Source organism: Odocoileus virginianus, chromosome 5 (assembly GCF_023699985.2).
Source record: "Odocoileus virginianus isolate 20LAN1187 ecotype Illinois chromosome 5, Ovbor_1.2, whole genome shotgun sequence".
Lineage (NCBI taxonomy): Eukaryota > Metazoa > Chordata > Mammalia > Artiodactyla > Cervidae > Odocoileus > Odocoileus virginianus.
The window spans coordinates 4,470,244-4,492,414 of record NC_069678.1 but is presented as its reverse complement, the minus strand read 5'-3'; the positions used below and the strand labels follow the sequence as shown (position 1 = coordinate 4,492,414).

General features: G+C 40.4%; 1 long non-coding RNA gene across 2 annotated transcripts in view; it reads left to right on the top strand.

The window, feature by feature from the left end:
- Nucleotides 1-53: 53 nt before the first annotated feature.
- Nucleotides 54-22,171, top strand: part of LOC139035118 (uncharacterized) — a 78,113-nt gene continuing 55,995 nt past the window's right edge. Inside the window, exon 1 of one of the 2 annotated variants that reach the window (XR_011487629.1) lies at nucleotides 54-417. This is a non-coding gene — a long non-coding RNA (uncharacterized lncRNA). The remainder of the gene's footprint in view (nucleotides 418-22,171) is intronic. The other variant, XR_011487630.1, reaches the window with a different exon arrangement.

Here is a 22,171-nt window from a genome sequence, read left to right as displayed (position 1 = left end):
CTGTCAGTTGCCCCAAGCTCCGCCCAGGGCTTGTCTTGAGTTGAAGGGGGAGGTGTTTTCTTGGTTTCCGAGTCCTCGGAAGCGCCGGATGGCGTGTTATCCTTGGCTGTACTGTGAACCTGTGAGTTCCCTTCTGGGCCTCCCAGCTTATTTTCATTCAGAAGTCCTTGAGGCCATGCGTGCGGGTTACCAGAGCTTGTGGAAGCGGCTCGCTGGATCCTGGCGTTTTCCGGGCCAGGCTGGTTCCGAGGACCCGTCAGGGAGACCGTTGGACCAAGGTCTAGCTTTGCCTTCGTGTGGCACTCACCGGGAAGCTCGAATCCCGGTTCCCTGGGGCTTGAGAAGCTCTTGTTTCGTCCGTCGGGGCTAGAGGTGCCGATGACTAAGGAGTTGTCAACCAGAGTTCTACAGTTTTATGTAAGAGAAAGAGGGCAAGTTTGTCCTGCTGTGTTTTTTTTTTTTTTAGTCAGAGAGGGCCCATGACTGGTCACAATGGTATAGTGGGAAGATGTCAAAGTAGGATAAGAACTCTGTGGGCTCAGAGTAGTGGGAAGATGAACACGTCGGACATCCTTTACTTCACAATTTCTCTGTCTTCTTTAAGTGTTCTTAGAAGGAGTCTCCTGATTTGACTGTATGGGGAATTTGCTACACTTGGCATCTAGGACCTGTACCTCCACAATTCCAGAAATGGTAACACTCTGGCTTCTTACCTCCACTTGTTCTTATTATCTTAAGACCGACTAGGATGCCTGATTATCTCACCGCTTGCTTTGTTCATGACTTTCCCTACTTGATTTGCACCCAGTGGGCAACTGTCTCAATGACGTCTTCATTATCCATTTCATGCTATAGGCACAGTGCCTGGAGCCTAAGCTTTAAAAAATATGGAATCTGAAACAAATGAACAGAAATTTGACTTTGAAATATGAAAAGAAAACTATAAAATGAAAGTCGAAATGTTCAGCCATTTCCAAAATATGTCAGTGAGTCATATGCTACATTTATATGTGAATTACATAGAATTTCCAGAAGTAAGCACATCTAGGGAGGTCTTAAAATAGTCCTTACCTGGTTTTCTTCAGCTTCTTGTCCTTCTCCATACCTACCGATTCAGATTCTGCTTTCTTCACTCCAGTATGCTGGAGTAAGTCACAGAAACTGTGCAGACTTGGGTTTGCCATTTATTCTTACTCTGAACTTCACCTCAACTCTCCCTGATGTCTGGAGATGCTTTACTTCATCTCTTATTCATGCTCTCTTACGTTTCCCATGGAAGATCTTCCAGGCTTCCCTTGTTTAAGAAGTGCTTTAGAATTTACCTGTATATTATCTTCTTTAACCTCAACTGTATGAGGAAAGTCTCAAATTGGTGGCTAGCCCAAGGTAGAACAAATGAGACTTGAACTCTTATCTTATGATGCCATGTTTAAGAGTCTAGACCAATCACCTGTAGCCTTTTCTTCCCCAGCTTCTTAAGCATTGAATCACTTATAAACTCAGCAGGTATCTGCCTTTAATTGAGTGAGAAAAGCAAGTCCCTCACTTTTTGCTTAAAAAAAAAACTATGATTCGTCACAACAACTCTCAGACATCTGGCTTCTTTTTTTCTATCCATGGGCTAACCCCATAAGATTTTTGCCCTTTATTCCAACCTTTCCTGCCTTCTCAAAACATTGCTGTCCCTACATTATCAATCAGTCCTTAACTAGCACATTCTTCTACCAAATTCTCCCTTGACTAGGCTGCCTTTCAACTTACTTACCTTTGTGACCCTCACCATTACATTTCTCAAAAGACTAGTCCCGCTTTATGCTTTCACCCATTTTTTCCCTCTCCCAAAGTCCCTATTGAGACTTCGCTCTTGCGGATCACAAGTGACCAGTCACTGCCCTTTTCTCACTCAGGTCTCTTTAGTATTCACCATTGTTACGTACTTTTTCATCCTTAAAACTTGCTTCCCCTTTGCCTTTTTTTTTTTTTCCATTTATTTTTATTAGTTGGAGGCTAATTACTTTACATCATTGCAGTGGTTTTTGTCACACATTGAAATGAATTAGCCATGGATTTACATGTATTCCCCATCCCGGTCCCCCCTCCCACCTCCCTCTCCACCCGCCCCTTTGCCTTTTGAGATATTCTATCCTCCTGGCCTTCTGACTTCTTGGACAGCTTCTCACATTCTCTGTCCTCAGTGGTTCCGCTTGCTCCACTTTATCCCCTGCCTTTACCTCTTGTGCAGTTGATCCTCAGATTCACACTTTCGGTGCTGACCTCTCTCTTGAGCTTTGGTCGTAGCCATTTGTTGTAAACCTGTGCCCAAATGTGGCCCCACCACCTTAGGCCCCACCTATCTTAAACTTCAGTGAACTTCTTTTTATCACTAATCTGTGTTCTCTGAATTTTTCTGTTTTATTCTCTCAAGGATATTATTCTCCTGCCTCCAGCATGACACTTTATAGTGCTCTTAGCTTCCTTTTTCTTTTTCCATATCCAAGCAGGTACCAGTTTCTTTCCATCCCCACAGCCAACATCTTACTGTGGAGAACTTTCAGATGATAAGGACTCACTTTGAGGATTAAAATAGTTTCTGAATTATTCCTATCCTCTGTTTTTTTTTTCTCTATACAGTTTTTCCAAATTAATTGTAAAAATATGGGACAAATCAACATTTCTAAAAGCTTCAGTAGCTCCCAGGCTCGCTCTATAGGGTGAAATCTGGATTCCTTAATAGATTCATGAAACTGACCTTTTAGTTGGACTTAAATATTGCCAAGCACATTTCTTAGTCTTATCCAATTTTCTCTTCAAAATTCTTCCACCTTTATTATTTAAACATACTCTTCACACTACTTTCTTGAAACTTTCCCTGTTGTTTCAGCGCTCCAGATTTGAGCTCCAATAGCTATTTTAATGGAGAAAGAAATGGCAACCCACTCCAGTATTCTTGCCTGGAGAATCCCATGGACAGAAGAGCCTGGTGGGCTACAGTCCATGGAGTCGCAAAGAGTTGGACATGACTGTGTGACTAAAGAGAGAGAGAGAGCTATTTTTAAACAAATGTATTAAAGTGTAGTTGATTTACAGTATTGCACACAACATATTGATTCACTTATATATACATTGTTTTTCATGTTCATTTTTCATTATGACTTATCACAGGATATTGAGTATAGTTTCCTGTGCTATACAGTAGAACCTTGTTGTTTGTCCATTCTATATATAATAGTTTGAATCTGCTAATGCTGAACTTCCAAGCCATCTCTTCCCTCACTCACCCTCCTCCTCGGTAACCACAAGTTTATTCTCCGTGTCTGTGAACCTGTTTCTATCTCATAGGTAAATTCATTTGTGTCATATTTTGGATTCCATATATAAGTGATATCACATCGTATTTGTCTTTCCTTTTCTGATTTACTTCACTTAGTATGCTAACCTCTAATTCTGTCTATGTTGCTGGAAATGGCATGATTTCATTCTTTTTTATGGTCGAGTAGTATTCCATTGTACATATGTGCCAGATCTTTTTTATTGTTCATCTGCCGGTGGATGTTTAGGTTATTTCCATGTCTTGGCTGTTGTGAATAGTGCTGCTGCAAATATATGGGTGCATTTATCTTTTTGAATTACAGTGTTGTCTGTATATATACCCAGAGGTGGGATTACTGGGTCAGATGGCAACTTGCTTATACTTTTAGTTTTTCAGTTGTGCTACATTCTGGTATTAAGTGTTTTTAGTTTATTATGTATATATATATATATATATGTATATATGTGTACATGTACACACACACACGTATTTTTTGTCTCTTTGTTAAGATGAAAAACCCTTGGCAACCAATTCTATGCTTACATAGTAGCCGTCTAATACAGACTTGTTATTGATGAGGCAAGTGAATGATCCCAAAGTAGAATGGGGCTACTTGCAACCAAGAGTTTTATGGATCATGCAGACCACAAGTGATATGGGATAAGATTATGGGAGAGAATTATTTAAGGAGTCTCTCCTTTCTTAGGATTAGTTAGTTTTAGTCCATGTTCACATGCTGCTTCATCTTTTGAGGTACCCCGGGAAGCAAATAGTTACAGGGAAGTGCAAAAGTCTTGGGATCAGAGGAATAGGACTGAGGAAAGGGCCAGGTCTGTCAAAGTGTCTAAGGAGTTTCACTGCACTCCTGTGGCTCAGCGGGTAAAGAATATGCCTGCAATGCAGGAGACACAAGGGACAAGGATTCAGTACCTGAGTCGGGAAGATCCCCTGGAGGAGGAAATGGTAACTCAGTCCAGTATCCTTGCCTGGAAAATCCCATGGACAGAGGGGCCTGGTGGGCTACAGTCCACAGGGTCACAAGAGGCAGACATGACTGAGCGATTAAGTGACTAAACCTGTAGCCCAAGATAGGGAAAGTACCAAAGGCAAGAAGGCCAGGAACAGAGGATGACCCATCAGGAAATCGGACATCTGGATTGGACAGTTTGCCTTATTAGCACCACCAGACATGGGGTGAATGTACAGAAGTGAATCAGAGATCTAGAGAGCTATGTCAGGCTTCCCTTTCACCATTATCCCTGTTTCTGTCATTCACCATCCTTCCTCCTTTAAAAGCAGAAGAGTCCTTTCTTCTAAGATCTGTGCTTTAAAGTCCAGTCTCATCTACTTCCTCCTCTGTCTTCATCCTTTCTTTTCTGATGGGTTTTTCTTCCAACTCATACCCATATTTAAGTCTCTTCTACCTTACAACCCGTCTTTAGCTCTTGGTTTCACTTTCCCTCTTAAAAAGAATAGTCTACATTTGCTTCTGTAATCCTCCTCACGTTTTACTCCTAAACATAGTATAATCTGGCTTTTGTTCTCACCATCCCCTGAAATAGCTTTTGCCACAGTCCCTGATAACTTCCCCCTTGTTCTGTCTAGTGGATACTTTTCAGTTATTATCTAACAGAATTTGTTATAGCTTTTGACATTGACAAAACCTTCTCCTCCTTGGTTTCGCTAACACTATGCTTGATTTTTCTTCCTCTTTCAGCCCTTCTCACCACTACTTTTCTTCTCCTTGCAGTGCACTATTTCTTGCACCTGGCTCTTAAACACTGCTATTTCCTAGGGTCTTTGAGCAAACCTTTTTTTTTTTTTTTTTTAAAAAGAGAGCTCCCTTGGTGGTTGTGGGGTTTGGAGTGATATAGATAAAGCACCAGCCCACTTTATATAGGGGCTCTGTATCATATCGCTGAATCTACTCCCTCCCTGCTTTTCCTGCTTCAGTTCAAATTCCTATCATATTTTGTTTGGATCACTGAGTAGTGTCTCTATTTCCAATTCATTCACCATAATCCTGTTAGAGATCTTTTTTTTACCCCCTGCAGTTTGATCATAATCATCAGTGGTTGTTGAATACCTTCATTTATTCATCAAATATCACTTAATCACCTGGAATATGTTTTCCCCAAATATCTTCATGGCTTGCTCCCCACTAGAATAATAGTTTCCATGAAGGGAGGGACTCCTGACTGTGCCAGGATATAGCTTATTGTGTGAAACAAGGTAAAACTCTGTTCTCATGCAAATTATCTTCTAGTAGGGCTTGACTTCCTCTGCCAGTCCAGCTAACCTCATTTTTTGCACTGTGTCACCCTCATCCTAGCATGCACCCTGAGCTTCAGCCTCTTGTATAGTTGTACAAATTTCTTGCTCTGCCTAGGACACCCTGCCCATTCTCTTGTCTAGTTAATTCCTATCCATTCTTCAAAGCTCAGTTTTCAGATATCAGCTTCTCTAGAAGTCCTTTCTGCAGCAAGCCTTTATTAGGTGTTCCTCTTTGTGCTACCGTGGTACTCTGTGATGACCTTTTTAGCATTCTCATTTCAATTGTATACTTGTTTTTCACTACACCCCACTCCTCCCACACTAAGAACAAGGTATAATATTTTATTTCTGCATTCCTAACATTGGGCAAGTCTCATAGATAGTATGCTTTAATAAATGTACTATGCATGAATTTAGTGGCCAAGATTCATGTTTAATTTCTAAGGAACTGATCATAATGGTAGGACAGATGACTGGAGAAATTTCTTGTTTATTGTAGTAGGTCACTTTTGCTGTTCAGATTTATTTTCCCCCCAGAGTCTGAACCTTTAGTGCCATCTAGTGGAAGTAGCTGCAATAAAAAGCTATCAGTTCAGTTCAGTTGCTTAGTCGTGTCCCACTCTTTGAGACCCCATGGACTGCAGTCCGCCAGGCTTCCCTGGCCATCACCAAGTCCTGGAGCTTGCTCAGACTCATATCCATCGAGTCAATGATGCCATCCAACCGTCTCACCCTCTATCGTCCCCTTCTCCTCTCGTCTTCAATCATTCCCAGCATCAGGGTCTTTTTTAGTGAGTCAGTTCTTTGCATTAGATGGCCAAAGTATTGGAATTTCAGCTTCAGGATCAGTCCTTCTAATGTCCAAGGGACTCTCAAGCATCTTCTCCAGCACCACAATTCGAAAGAATCAATTCTTTGGTGCTCAGCTTTCTTTATAGTCCAGCTCTCACATCCATACATGACTACTGGAAAAACCATAGCTTTGACTAGAGGAATCTTTGTTGGCAAAGTAATGTCTCTGCTTTTTAATATGCTATCTAGGTTGGTCATAACTTTTCTTCCAAGGAGCAAGCGTCTTTTAATTTCATGGCTGCAGTCACCATCTGCAGTGATTTTGGAGCCCCCCAAAATAAAGTCTTTCACTGTTTCTATTGTTTCCCCATCTATTTGCCATGAATTGATGGGACCGGATGCCATGATCTTAGTTTTCTGAATGATGAGTTTTATGCCAACTTTTTCACTCTCCTCTTTCACTTTTATCAAGAGACTCTTTAGTTCTTCTTCGCTTTCTTCTATAAGGATGGCATATCTGCATATCTGAGGTTGTTGATATTTCTCCCGGCAATCTTGATTCCAGCTTGTGTTTCATCCAGCCCAGCTTTTCTCATGATGTACTCTGCATATAAGTTAAATAAACGGAGTGACAGTTTACAGCCTTGACGTACTCCTTTCCCAATTTGGAACCAATCTGTTGTTCTATGTCTGGTTCTAACTGTTGCTTCTTGACCTGCATACAGATTTCTCAGGAGGCAGGTCAGGTGGTCTGATATTCCCATCTCGAAGAATTTTACAGTTTATTGTGATCCACACAGTCAAAGGCTTTGGTGTAGTCATTAAAGCAGAAGTAGATGTTTTTCTGGAACTCTCTTGCTTTTTCAATGATCCAGCAGATGTTGGCAGTTTGATCTCTGGTTCCTCTGCCTTTTCTAAATCCAGCTTGAACATCTGGAAGTTCATGGTTCACATACTGTTGAAGCCTGGCTTGGAGAATTTTGAGCATTACTTTGCTAGCGTGTAAGATGAGTACAATTGTGCGGTAGTTTGAATATTCTTTGTCATTGCCTTTCTTTGGGATTGGAATGAAAACTGACCTTTTACAGTCCTGTGGCCACTCCTGAGTTTTCCAAATTTGCTGGCATATTAAGTGCAGCACTTTCACAGCATCATTTTTTAGGATTTGAAATAGCTCAACTGGAATTCCATCACCTCCACTAGCTTTGTTCATAGTGATGTTTCCTAAGGCCCTCTTGACTTCGCATTCCAGGATGTCTGGTTCTGTGTGAGTGATAACACCTTTGTGGTTATCTGAGTCATGAAGATCTTTTTTGTACAGTTCTTCTGTGTATTCTTGCCACCTCTTCTTAGTATCTTCTGCTTCTGTTAGGTCCATACCGTTTCTGTCCTTCTTCACATGAAATGTTCCGTTGGTATCTCTTAATTTTCTTGAAGAGATCTCTAGTCTTTGCCATTCTATTGTTTTCCTCTATTTATTTGCACTGATCACTGAGGAAAGCTTTCTTATATTTCCTTGCTATTCTTTGGAACTCTGCATTCAAGTGGGTATACCTTTCCTTTTCGTCTTTGCCTTTCACTTCTCTTCTTTTCTCAAATATTTGTGAAGACAACCATTTTGCCTTTTTTGCATTTCTTTTTCTTGGGGATGGTCTTGATCCCTGTCTCTGTACAATATCATGAACCTCCATCCATAGTTCTTCAGGCACTCTGTCTATCAGATCTAATCCCTTGAATCTATTTGTCATTTCCACTGTATAATCATAAGGGATTTGATTTAGGTCATACCTGAATGGTCTGGTGGTTTTGCCAAATTTCTTCAGTTTAAGTCTGAATTTGGCAATAAGGAGTTGGTGATCTGAGCCACAGTCAGCTCCCGGTTTTGTTTTTGCTGACTGTGTAGAGCTTCTGCATCTTTGGCTACAAGGAATATAATCAATCTGATTTCAGTATTGACCATTTGGTGATGTCCATGTATAGAGTCTTCTCTTGTGTTGTTGGAAGAGGATGTTTGCTAGAACCAGTGCATTCTCTTGCCAAAACTCTGTTGACCTTTGCCCTCCTTCATTTTGTACTCTAAGGCCAAATTTGCTTGTTATTCAAGGTATCTCTTGACTTCCTAGTTTTGCATTACAGTCCCCTACAATGAAAAGGACATCTTTTTGGGTGTTAGTTCTAGAAGGGCTTGTAGGTCTTCATAGAACCATTCATCTTTAGCTTCTTCAGCATTACTCATTGGGGCATATACTTGGATTACTGTGGTATTGAATGGTTTGCCTTGGAAATGAACAGAGATCATTCTGTCATTTTTGAGATTGCATCCAGGTACTGCATTTCGGACTCTTCTGTTGACTATGAGGGCTACTCCATTTCTTCTAAGGGATTCTTGCCCACAGTAGTAGATATAATGGTCATCTGAGTTAAATTCACCCATTCCTGTCCATTTTAGTTTTCTGCTTCCTAAAATGCCTATATTCACTTTTGCCATCTCCTGTTTGACCACTTCCAATTTGCCTTGATTCATGGACCTAACATTCCAGGTTCCTATGCAGTATTGCTCTTTACAGCATCGGAGTTTACTTCTGTCACCAGTCACATCCACAATTGGGCGTTGTTTTTCCTTTGGCTCCATCCCTTCATTCTTTCTGGATTTACTGCTCCACTAATCTCCACTAGTGTATTGGGCACCTACCGACCTGGGGAGTTCATCTTTCAGTGTCTTTTTTGCCTTTTCATGCAGTTTATGGGATTCTCAAGGCAAGAATACTGAAGTGGTTTGCCATTCCCTTCTCCAGTGGACCACATTTTGTCAGAACTCTTTGCCATGACCCGTCCGTCTAGGGTGGCCCTACATGGCATGCTCATGGTTTCATTGAGTTAGGCAAGGCTGTGGTCCATGTGATCAGATTGGTTAGTTTTCTGTGATTGTGGTTTTCAGTCTGTCTGTCCTCTGATGGAGAAGGATAAGAGGCTTATGGAAGTTTTCTGGTGGGAGAGACTGACTTGAGGGGAAACTGGGTCTGGTTCTGATGGGTCCATGCTCAGTAAATCTTTAATCCAATTTTCTGTTGATGGGTGGGGCTGTGTTCCCTCCCTGTTGTTTGACCTGAGGCCAAACTATGGTGGAGGTAATGAAGATAATGGGGACCTCCTTCGAAAGGTCCACAGTGCAGGGTGTGCACTGTTGCCCTCAGTGCCCCAACCCTGCAGCTGGCCACCGCCAACCCACACCTCTGCCCGAGACTCCTGGACACTCATGGGCAAGTCTCGGTCGGTCTCTGTGGGGTCACTGCTCCTTTCTCCTGGCTTGTGGTGTGCACAAGGTTTTGTTTGTGCCCTCCAAGAGTATAAAATCTATACTATGTAAAACTTGGATAGTGCATGCTGTTCTATTCTGTTTATTTCGAACAGAGACAGAGAAGGGAGAACTTGGTTGGGCTGCATTATTGGTGTTTTTATTTCTGTCTAGAAATTCACTGTACCTTGAGGTGTTTCTAATTGTGAGATGTAACAAGTGTAAATATTCCTTTATAAGGGATATTTTGTGATAAATGGGAAACTCTTCAACTTTGAGGTGTATGATGCAATGGCTAGAATGATCTGAGCTTTGATGCTCTCCTTGTGTAACTGCTTTTAGGTCAGAGTGGAACTAAATAAGACTTAAGTTCCATTGTTATTAATACTTAACTGCCTACCTTTCCAGAAAAAAAAGTTTTTCTGTTGTGTAATTCAAGATCTTATAGTTATTCTCACGTGACTCCTAATTGTCTGATCAAATTATTTGCCATGACCCCAAACATTCTGTAGTTGTTGTATCAGGAAGCTGCACCTAATCATTATTGGTTTGGTGTAAATATAAGCTCTTCTTAGACTGTTTGTACATTAAGGCAGACACTGTCCATCTCTCTGTGTAAATTCCTCTGCTATACTTTTAAGCTCATTAACCTTCTAAAAAGCATCTGATATATTATATTAAACAAGTTAACATGGGTAAATGCTTTGTGATCATGTCTTTCACATAAATTTATCTTCTAAATAAATTATATACAGTTAAGTTAGTAATAATATAAAGAAAATGGCACATTTAGAGTCTGGATTCTGTGCTGCATGTGGTGATGATTCTTGTAATTGAGGTTAGGGCAGCTGTTGTGGAGTACTCATCCTGTTGTATTAGAGAATGGATCATGAAAGTCTTGCTGTGCACTCTTTATAATGTTGCTTTATAATTTAAAATATGCTGTTTTTTCCTCTTAGGATTCTTTTATGGTTTATATTTAATGAACATGCTAACTTCCAAGATTAACATGAAAATTTTGATTTAGAGGTGACCCCTTGTTTGGAATATGTTTGCCCTAGATATCTTCTTAGCTTATGGCTTATTCCCTATCAAAATGGTAAGTCTTTGAGGGCAAGGACTGTTGTCTGTTAAATTCTGTGTATATCCACAGTGTCTAAATGCATGCCTAGCCCATATTTGGAGCCCAATGATTATTTATTGAATGGATGTATGAGAAAATTGAGGCATGGCTAGGTAAAGACATTGGTCTAAGGTCACACAAGAAGTTACTGGCAGAACTGGGTAAGAATCCATGTTTTATGACTCCTTCTCTATTGAGTGATTCAGTACAACACCTTGTCTCTAATCAGTACTGGGTGCCCTGCCCTGGGCCCTTTGCTTTGAAAGAACTGACTATGGTGGCCCTTTTCCAGTTAACATCCTATCCCAGGGGTCAAGAAATTCTAAGAATACATCTCCCTACTACTTTACCCACCCTGCCTCCCCAAACGCCCCATGACACACACACATTCCAGCAAGATTCTTACTACCAGGGACCCTTGAAATTCCCCGACAAATAACCGGAAACCTACTTTCAGGGCCTCTGCCAGCTCTTCTTTGTAGACAGAATAAGTGTGCCCACACCTAAACCTTCCGAATTGTCAAAGGAGAGCTGTTACAGGTGATGCAGCTTGATCACATTTGTTGAAATATCCATACACGTCTGTGACTCCCCTCTATAGGGTGGAAGGAGAAAAACAGATCCTGGGCTGGATGCCTCTGTTTCTTCTCTTGCTTATGGCCCCTCAATGTTAGTGACAGCCCTACTTACATGATAGATCTGATTCTCCTCACATATTAAATGTCATTTAAAGGAACACTTAGTGAATATCTGTATTAGACCAGACCTTGTGCTTGGCATTTTCAAATGTGTTTTCTCATTTATGTGTTCACCTAAGAAGACTCAGAAGTGACTTGCTTAAGGTCCCACAGCTGATAAGGTGCCAAGCTAAATGCAGTCTCAGGAGGTGTATCCTCAGGAAGTGTTAAGTATTCTACACTTACCAAGACTAACACACATATAAACGTACATATATATAATGCAATTGTATGTATAACTATATGTGTCTTTTATATATTATATATGCTATATAAAAATATGTAATTAAATATTATATATATCCATGTGTATGTATATATCTGTGGGTTAGATGTTTGTGTTACATATATACATGTGTATATAGATCTTTGTACTGATAAAATAATGTTTTATTAAAAACACATGAACAATTTAAAAGAGTGTGAGTAAATAGTAAATCTCCAATGCTAGGCCTTGAGTCAGAGACAACCAAACATTCTGTAGTTGTTGTAGTCACTTTTTTGTTGTTAAAGATACTCATATATTTTAAAACTTTCCACCAACAATTTTGAACTTTTTTTAATCTGGAAGACTTTAAATATAAGTTGTGTACAAGTGGAGAGAAAAGGATAACACATCCCCAAGTATCCATTACTCAGCTTCACCAGTTAATAGCGTTCTGTCATTCTTATTATTCTTAAGGTACTGATTTGGAAAAGCAAAAAATGAGGAATTTAAAAAAAAATCTGCTTCATTGACTGTGCTAAAGCCTTTGACTGTGTGCATCACAACAAACTATGGAAAACTCTTAAAGAAATGGGAATACCAGACCATCTTATCTGTCTCCTGAGAAACCTGTATGCAGGTCATGAAGCAACAGTTAGAACTGGACATGGAACAACAGACTGGTTCAAAATTAGGAAACGAGTACATTAGGGCTGTATATTGTCATCCTGCTTATTTAACTTGTATGCAGAGTACATTATGTGAAATGCCAGGCTGGATGAATCAATCACAAGCTGGAATCAAGATTCCTGGGAGAAATATCAACAACCTCAGATATGCAGATGATACCACTCTAATGGCAGAGAATGAAGAAGAATTAAAGAGCCTCTTGATGAGGGTGAGAAGAGGAGAGTGAAAAAACTGACTTAGAACTCAACATTCAAAAAACCAAGACCATGGCACCTGGTTCCGTCACTGTGACAGATTTATTTTTCTTTTCAGGGCTCCAAAATCACTGCAGACAGTGACTGCAGCCGTGAAATAAAAAACGCTCCTTGGAAGAAAAGGTATGACAAACCTAGACAGCGTATTAAAAAGCAGAGATATCACTTTGCCAGCAAAGGTCCGTATAGTCAAAGGTATGATTTTTCCAGTAGTCATGTACGGATGTGCGAGTTGGACCGTAGAGAAAGCTGAGTGCTGAAGGATTGATGTTGTTGAACTGTGGTGTTGGAGAAGACTCTTGAGAGTAAGGAGATCAAACCAGTTGATCCTAAAGAAAATCAACCCTGAATATTCATTATGCTAAAGCTGAAGCTCCAATACTTTGGCCACCTGATGCGAAGAGCCAACTCATTGGCAAAGACCCTGATGCTGATTGAGGTGGTTGGATGGCATCACTGACTCAATGGACATGAGTTTGAGCAAACTCTGGGACATAGTGAAGAACAGGAAAGCCTGGCATGTTGCAGTTCATGGGACACGATTTAGTGACTGAACAACAACTTATTTGAAAAGGTTTAGATATAAAGGTGGGAAATTTTGACTTTTTGTGTAAATTTTTTATTTTTAAAAATGCCATACATAGTTAAATACCAATTTTATATATTTATTTTTACATTTCTTCCTTTATTTCAGAGAGGACACAGATGAGAGTTAGACATTTAATAATGTTTTTATAACAATAAATACAACTTACTTGATATGTATGCATTCTGTTTCATGTCATACTGTTTTCTTTGCTCGATTCTGTGAGACTGCAATTTTACTTTGTTATAATTGGTCTACTTTCTGTTTTTTTTTTTTATCTCCCTTCATTTGGAAGAGCTGTTGAAAATGATAAGCAAATAAATGCCATTTTTTTTATCATTTCTGTGAGTGATAGAACTTGAAAGTGATGAATATGTAAAGGCAGACTATGATTTAACATAGAGGATTTTCTAGTTCAAATGACAGCTCACTTTTCTGAGCTAAAGTGCACCCACATCTTGGTAGCAGCATTTAGAACGTGAGTAGATGATAACATTTCATGGCATGCAGAGAAGTCTATACAGTATTTCCAGGAATGTTGCTAGGAAATATAAATAAATAATGTTTCTAGTTGCAAGGAAATATAAATAATCCTCACCAACTGAGGCAAAGCCTAGTTATTTATTTCTATAATGACAGCAACTATTTTTTTCTGAGGTACTTATTTTCTAGGTAGCATTTAAATCTGCTCTGCATTTTAATTCATTCTTCATTTTTTGTACAGTATACAGGACCTGAAAGCTTTTTCTCCTGTTGTTAATGAGGAGCATACCTAATATTAATGAGGTGTTTTCAGGAAACTCTGGTGTGATAAATACCTTCTGTCTTCTGTGTTCCATGCCTCTTTTAGACAGAATTCCATCAAGAGAAAATCTTCAGAGTGATACCATCTGGAGGGCTGGGCTGGGGAGGGGCCTTGCAGGGAAGATGCTCCTGAATATCTGTGTGAGAGGAGCTGAGAGCCAGCAGGCTGGGTAGAAAGAAGATTCAAAGGCTTTTTTGGAAGCTGCATATGCAGAGCAGAACACTTTTCCCTCATTTATGTATCCAGTGTGGCTTGGTGCTGCCACTGCTCCAGACTTACATTGTCCAGTGTGGGAGCCACTAGTCATTAAGTGGCCTTTGAGCACTTGAAATGTGGTTAATACAAATTAGAAATGGTGTAAATGTAAAATGCATGCAGGTTTTCAAAAGATTTATTATGGAAAATGCAAACTGTCTCATTTAGTAATATTTTATCTTGATTGCATGGTAAAATATTTTATCATTGATTGCATGTTAAAATGATACACATTTTAAATATAGACTTTTTTTTAGAGTAATTTTAGATTTACAGCAACACTGAGCAAAAAATACAGAGTTTTTATGTATGCATTTTCTGCCCCTGCCCCAGCCCAATACACACAGCCTCCCTCGCCATCAATATCCTGTATTAGGGAATTACCTTTGTTATAACTTGTAAACCATGATTGATACAAATTATCACTCAAAGTCCATATTTTTACATTAGGGTTCACTCTTGGTTTTGTTCATTCTAAAGATTTTGACAAATGTATAATGACATATATCCACCATTATAGTATCATACATGATAGTTGCACCGTGCTCCATTTATTTCTTTCTTCTCCCCAAACCCTTGGCAGCCTCTGATCTTTTTATTGTCTACAGTCTTGCCCTTTTCCACACAGTATGTAGTCTTTTCAGATTTTGTCCTTTCACTTAATAATATGCATTTAAGAATTTTCCATGTTTTCATGGCTTGATAGTTCATTTCTTTTTAGCATTGAATAGCATTCCAATGTATGAATATACTGCAGTTTGCTTGTCTAAAAGCGACAATATTTTAATTAAAATCTATTAAATAAAACCTATTGTTAAATTTATTTTCAGTTGTTTCTTTTTTACTTTTTAAATGTGGCTTCTAAAAAAATTACATAGACTTTAATTAAATTTCTGCTGGATAGAACTACTTTACATCTTGGTAAAACAGTGTTACTGGTAGAGTTAATCTTTAATACAACCTTCTTATTCAAACACCTGTGAAAGTTTTGCAGCCTCCGACAAAGAAGATTCTTCTCTGTTACTTGCTTGGGTCTGGTCCCTCTGTTGCCCTCAAACTTCTTAGGATTGCCGTGCTCCTCCCCCAGCCCCTTCCAACAGAGACTTATGTTACTTAATTAATTTCATCAAAGACCAGATGATAATTGACTGGGTCTTTTACTACCATACTAGTTTCTCTGGGGCACATGAGTATGGGGTCTGTGGCCAAGTGGCTTTAAAATAAAAAGCATTTTCTTAGAAGAACTGAAATAAAACTTTATGAGTTCATGAGTACCATCTTTCTAGATTCCTTATATATTCGCAGGGTAGCAGTGGAGATGCAGACATAGGGAACAGACTTGGGGACGCAGTGGGAGAAGGAGAGGGTGGGGTGATGAGAGTAGCACTGGAGCATATACACCGCCATATGTAAAACAGAATTTGCTGTGTGACGCAGAAAGTTCCAACCTAGTGTTCTGTGACTGCCTAGGGAGGTGAGAAGGGGCAGGAGGTGGGAGGGAGGGGACGTATGTATACCTATGGCTGGTTCATGTTGATGTATGGCAGAAATCAACACAATGTTATAAATAAAAAATCAATAAATTTAAAACAGTAGGAGTTAGCTTTTTTGTTTGAACGCTTAGAATTTATCTTTATATGTGATTCATATAATGTTTCTGAAAACTAATTGAAATAGGAGTTCGTAATCTACTTCATTCCTCTTTCGTGTTCTCAATGATAGTGACATTGCCTGTCAGTGGGCCAAAACTGGTTCTTGGAGTATGACAAAGATCTTACTCTTTAGTGTATGATGCATATGCTGAGTTGTTTCAGTTGTGTCTGACTCTTTGCAACCCAGTGGACTATCGTTTGCTAGGCTCCTTTGTCCATGGGATTCTCCAGGCAAGAATGCTGGAGTGGGTTGCCATGCCCTCCTGCAGGGGGTCTTCCCAACTCAGAAATCTAATCCAGGTCTCCCACACTGCAGGTGTATTCTTTACTGCCGAGCCACCAGGGAAGCTGCACATGGGGCCCCTGCTGCTGCTGCTGCTAAGTCGCTTCAGTCGTGTGCGACACTGTGCGACCCCGTAGACGGCAGCCCACCAGGCTCCGCCGTCCCTAGGACTCTCCAGGCAAGAACACAGGAGTGGGCTGCCATTTCCTTCTCCAATGCATGAAAGTGAAAAGTGAAAGTGAAGTCACTCAGTCATGTCCGACTCTTCGCAACCCCATGGACTGCAGCCCACCAGGCTCCTCTGCCCATGGAATTTTCTAGGCAAGAGTACTGGAGTGGGTTGCCATTGCCTTCTCCAACATGGGGCCCCTCAGTTCAGTTCAGTTCAGTCACTCAGTCGTGTCTGACTCTTTGCGACCCCATGAATCGCAGCACGCCAGGCCTCCCTGTCCATCACCAATTCCCAGAGTCCACTCAAACTTATGTCCATCAAGTCGGTGATGCCATCCAGCCATCTCATCCTCCGTCATCCCCTTCTCCTCCTGCCCCCAATCCCTCCCAGCATCAAGGTCTTTTCCAGTGACTCAACTCTTCGCATGAGGTGGCCAAAGTATTGGAGTTTCGGCTTCAGCATCAGTCCTTCCAATGAACACCCAGGACTGATCTCCTTTAGGATGGACTGGTTTGATCTCCTTGCAGTCCAAGGGACTCTCAAGAGTCTTCTCCAATACCATGGTTCAAAAGCATCAATTTTTTGGTGCTTAGTCTTCCTCGGAGTCCAACTCTCACATCCATACATGACCACTGGAAAAACCATAGCCTTGACCAGACGGACCTTTGTTGGCAAAGTAATGTCTCTGCTTTTAGTATGCTATCTAGGTTGGTCATAACTTTCCTTCCAAGGAGTAAGTGTCTTTTAATTTCACAGCAGCAATCACCATCTGCAGTGATTTTGGAGCCCAAAAAAAGTCTGACACTGTGTCCACTGTCTCCCCATCTATTTGCCATGAAGTGATGGGGCCAGATGCCATGATCTTAGTTTTCTGAATGTTGAGCTTTAAGCCAACTTTTTCACTCTCCTCTTTCAATTTCATCAAGAGGCTTTTTAGTTCATCTTCACTTTCTGCCATAAGGGTGGTGTCATCTGCATATCTGAGGTTATTGCTCTTTCTCCCGGCAATCCTGATTCCAGCTTGTGTTTCTTCCAGCCCAGCGTTTCTCATGATGTACTCTGCATATAAGTTAAATAAGCAGGGTGACAATATACAGCCTTGACGGACTCCTTTTCCTATTTGGAACCAGTCTGTTGGTCCATGTCCAGTTCTAACTTTTGCTTCCTGACCTGCATACAGGCCCCTACTGAACCACAGTTTCTTGTAACATTTTTCTCTTTGGTCTTTTTCATATGCTGCTCCTTCTGCCTGGACATACCATCTGCAGCCCCTCCCCTTCCTTCATACACAGCCTTTGCCTGGATAACTCCCAGGAGTCTTTTAAGGTTTAACTTCCTCCAGGAAGTCCTCCCTGGCCACCCAGCCCCACTCAGGCCTAGATTGTGATCACAATCCTTTATTGTTATTGTCCTTACTATTGCCCTTGCCATATATTATTATACCTGTACATTAAACTTATCTGTCTTGATTGCACTTGGAGTTCTTTAAGGACAAGAATTATGACTTATTTTATTGATCTTTTTGTCCTTTTTGGTTATTATGGGGCCTCACACAGTATTTATTAAATAAAGCAACAATTTTTCTATGAGATATTTATTTTATATAATTCTATTTAAAAGGAAAAAGAAACAAAAAATAAAGCCTTGATGTTTTATTTAGCTTGTAAAGCTTTACTACTGATAACAGTATAATTTCAGATTGACATTTATAAATATTAAGCATAGCTCCCAGGTGCCTGTTATTACCCCTGTAAAACTCTTGGTGAAATGTACCTGACAATCCCAGGAGAAACAGATTGGCTGTTCCTGTCAGCTGGGGGCGGGGGCTGGGTTGGGGAGAAACCAAGATAGGAAGCAAGAGTGTTGTTTTTCAGAAGTTTGGAGGTTGGTGAGAGGTACAGATTCATGAATGATAGTAATCATTTTTCCTTACACTTGTATCACTTTTTATAGTTTCAGTTCAGTTCAGTCGCTCAGTCATGTCCGACTCTTTGCGACCCCATGGACTGCAGCACGCAGGCCTCCCTGTCCATCACCAACTCCCGGAGTCCACCCAAACTCATGTCCATTGAGTCAGTGATGCCATCTAACCATCTTATCCCCTGTCGTCCCCTTCTCCTCCTGCCTTCAATCTTTCCCAACATCAGGGTCTTTTCAAATGAGTCAGCTCTTTGCATCAGGTGGCCAAAATATTGGAGTCTCAGCTTCAATATCAGTCCTTCTAATGAACACCCAGGACTGATTTCCTTTTATAGTTTACAGTACACTTATTCTTCACCAAAGTCCTGTGAAGTAGATATTATCAACTCCATTTTAAGGATGCTGCTAATAAAAGCCAGAATGTGTTAAGAGAGTCTTTTTTTTCTTTTCTAGACTTTAGGTGTTTCCCTCAAATCTGAGGTCCACCAGTTTTAAATCTGTAGCCCCTTACCAATTTCTGCACTTTTCTTTTGTATAATATTGTGGAGGTACAACTCAGCCTGCAGCTTCACTCTTAGTAGCAGGAACTACTCTCTAATGAACGATGTACTCCATACTGACAATTTCTCAAGTGAGGTGCATGAGAGTAAGGTCAGTTGCTTTTCTAATTTATCAAATCTTTTTTTTCTTTAATAAAATCTTTTTATATGTAATCCTATATATTTACCCAAGATGAAGGCTCTAATTGCAGCTGTTTGTGCAGTGGACAAAGACTGGAAGGACGTGCACAGACATGGTAATCGTTAGGGTGGTGGATTTAGAAGTAATTTTTTCTCTATATAAGTTAAAAATTGTATATAATTTTTAGAGTAAGTACATACCCAAGTTTTTTGCACATTAATTAAGGAAAGCTAATAGTCATCCACTTTGAATCTTACTAGATACTTAGCTAATTTAACTCAGTTGTTGAACAGCCATTTTCTCTCTGTCTTTCCACCCCCCATCAAGAAATCTCCCACCCTCTCCTCTCAGTAGCATGATAGTACTCTCTCAGAGTCATTGGCTCAAACCACAGCATCATACCACATTGATCTGGAAAGATTTGTTTCTCTATTTCATGACCTTGTCATTCCTCTTGAGAATCGGGCCTAATGAATTCTTGCTTTTCCCCTCCTGAAGCAAATTACTTTGTTCCGAAGAGGTCAATCTTGAATTTCTACTGTGCCTCAAAGGGGCATGGATCAAAAATCAAAAATTAAAATGAAACTGGGAGCAGGAAAATTAGTTTAGAGTCTTGGGCAATTGTTCATTTGAGAGAAGATGCTGAATTAGGAACCATAAGGATAAAGAGGAAGTAGATGGATTATAGAGGCAGTTTGACAGGCCGATTAATTAGGCTGTGTTAGGGATCAAAGAAGACTCTCAGACCTCCAGCTTGGATGACTATGTAGATACTACAACTCCCAAAAATGAGTCTGTTTTGGATATGTTTAAAATGAGATAACTTTGGATGGAGGTGCTCAGTCAGTAGTTGGAAACATGTCTGAATCAGGAGAAGGGGATGAAAACTGGAGACAAAAATTTGAGAATTATCTGATTTCTTCTTTTGGTAACTACCAAAAATACATGTGATCTTTCAGTTAAAGTGACTCTCTTCCTTTGATTCAAATTACCATCTGCTTCATAATATATATTTGAGACATTTTTACTATTTTCATACTGTTAATGAAAGGATTCTGGACCATCATTTGCCCAGGGAGCAGCTGAATACCTGAAACAGAGAAGAAGGTCAAAGGGAAAGAATTGATCATATAGTGAACTCAGAAACTGTGTGCTCTGCATATAACAGACTGTGGGTGGTCTTCAAATGATAAAAGAGAATTTTCATGGCCCTTTCTGGCAGTGTAACTCCAGAGGATTATTTTGGTTTTGTTTCTGGTTTGAATCACAACTTGGGTCCTAATGTGAATCTGAGCAGAGACCTCTAGGCCTCTTCTTTCCACCTGGTAGAGAGCTGCTTCAGAGTTGGCACACCCATGTGAAAGCTCTTAAACAAATCTGGTCACCCTTTGTGCTGCCATTTCAACTGACCAATGGTTCAATGACATGTATATGTACTGTATATGTATATGTATAAATAAGGCTGAGTGCCAAAGAATTGATGCTTTGGAACTGGAGAAGACTCTTGAGAGTCCCTCTGACAGCACAGAGATCCAACCAGTCAATCTTAAAGGAAATCAATCAACCCTTAATATTCATTGGAAGGACTAATGCTGAAGCTGAAGCTCCAATACTTTGGCTACCTGATGCGAAGAGATAACTCATTGGAAAAGACCCTGATGCTGGGAACGATTGAGGGCAAGAGGAGAAGGGGATGACAGAGGATGAGATGGTTGGATGGCATCACCAACTCAATGGACATGAGTTTGAGCAAAATCCAGGATATAGTGAAGGACGGGGAAGCCTGGCATGCCACAGCCCATTGGGTCACAAAGAGTTAGGCTTAACTTAGTGACTGAACAGCAATGGCATGTGTACTGGAGGGTTGCCTGACCTGTTTTACAATAGCAGGTAGATAGGTAGTGTGATTATTCCTTTTCCTTAACTGAGCAGGACACATCTCTGGAGGGCCCTGGAAGCCCTTGACAGGAGAATAACCTAGTACAAGCTCCTGAGCTTTGGGGGGCACCCTTTCTAACAAGGCCATTTCCACAGTTGGGATCTTCCATAGCATCATAGTTCCCTGCTCTTTCTTTTCCTGCAAATACGTAGAGCATTAATGTATAGAAGGGTCACTCTCTACTGTAATGAGAATGGGTGACTACTCTCTACTTGAACGCTTGGCCTGATGAGTCTGGTGCAGCTATACCCAGCCTAAGCACTCCACTCTAACGAGCTCAGAGGATTGCTCTGCTGTTTCATATTTGCTTGGAAGTTTTTTCCCCAAATAAGCCTTCTTTTTTTAATTTGAAAATTAAAACACATGTTTAAAGGTTACTTCCCACTTACAGTTATTACAGAATATTGGCTATATTCCTCGTGTTGCACAGTATATGCTGGAGCCTATCTTACACCCAGTTGTTTGTACCTCCCACTTCCCCACACCTATATTGCCCCTCCCCACCTCCCCACTGGTACCCAGGAGTACCCACTGGTTTGTTCTCTACATCTGTATGACTACTGCTTTTTTGTTATATCCACTATTTTGTTACTTTTTTAGATTCTGTATTTAAGTGATATGTAATTATACAGTCTTTCTATCTTTCTTTAAGTTGTCTTTCCCCAGCTTATTTCTCTTAGCAGAATGTCCTCTACGTCAGCCCATGTTGCTACAAATGGCAGACTTTCATTTTTTTTTATGACTGAGTAGCATTCTGTTCGGAGATGGCAATGGCACCCCACTCCAGTACTCTTGCCTGGAAAATCCCATGGAGAGAGGAGCCTGGTGGGCTGCAGTTCATGAGGTCGCTAAGAGTCGGACACGACTGAGCGACTTCCCTTTCACTTTTCACTTTCATGCATTGGGGAAGGAAATGGCAACCCACTCCAGTATTCTTGCCTGGAGAATCCCAGGGATGGGGGAGCCTGGTGGGCTGCCGTCTATGGGGTCACACAGAGTCATACACGACTGAAGCGACTTAGCAGCAGTAGCATTCTGTTGTGTGTGTATATGTACATATACACACATATCACATCCTCCTTATCCATTCATCTGTTGATGAACACTTAGGTTGCATCTATATCTTGGTTATTATAAATAATGCTGCTATGAACATTGTGGTGTGTGTGTCTTTTCAAATTAGTGTTTTTGGGTTTTT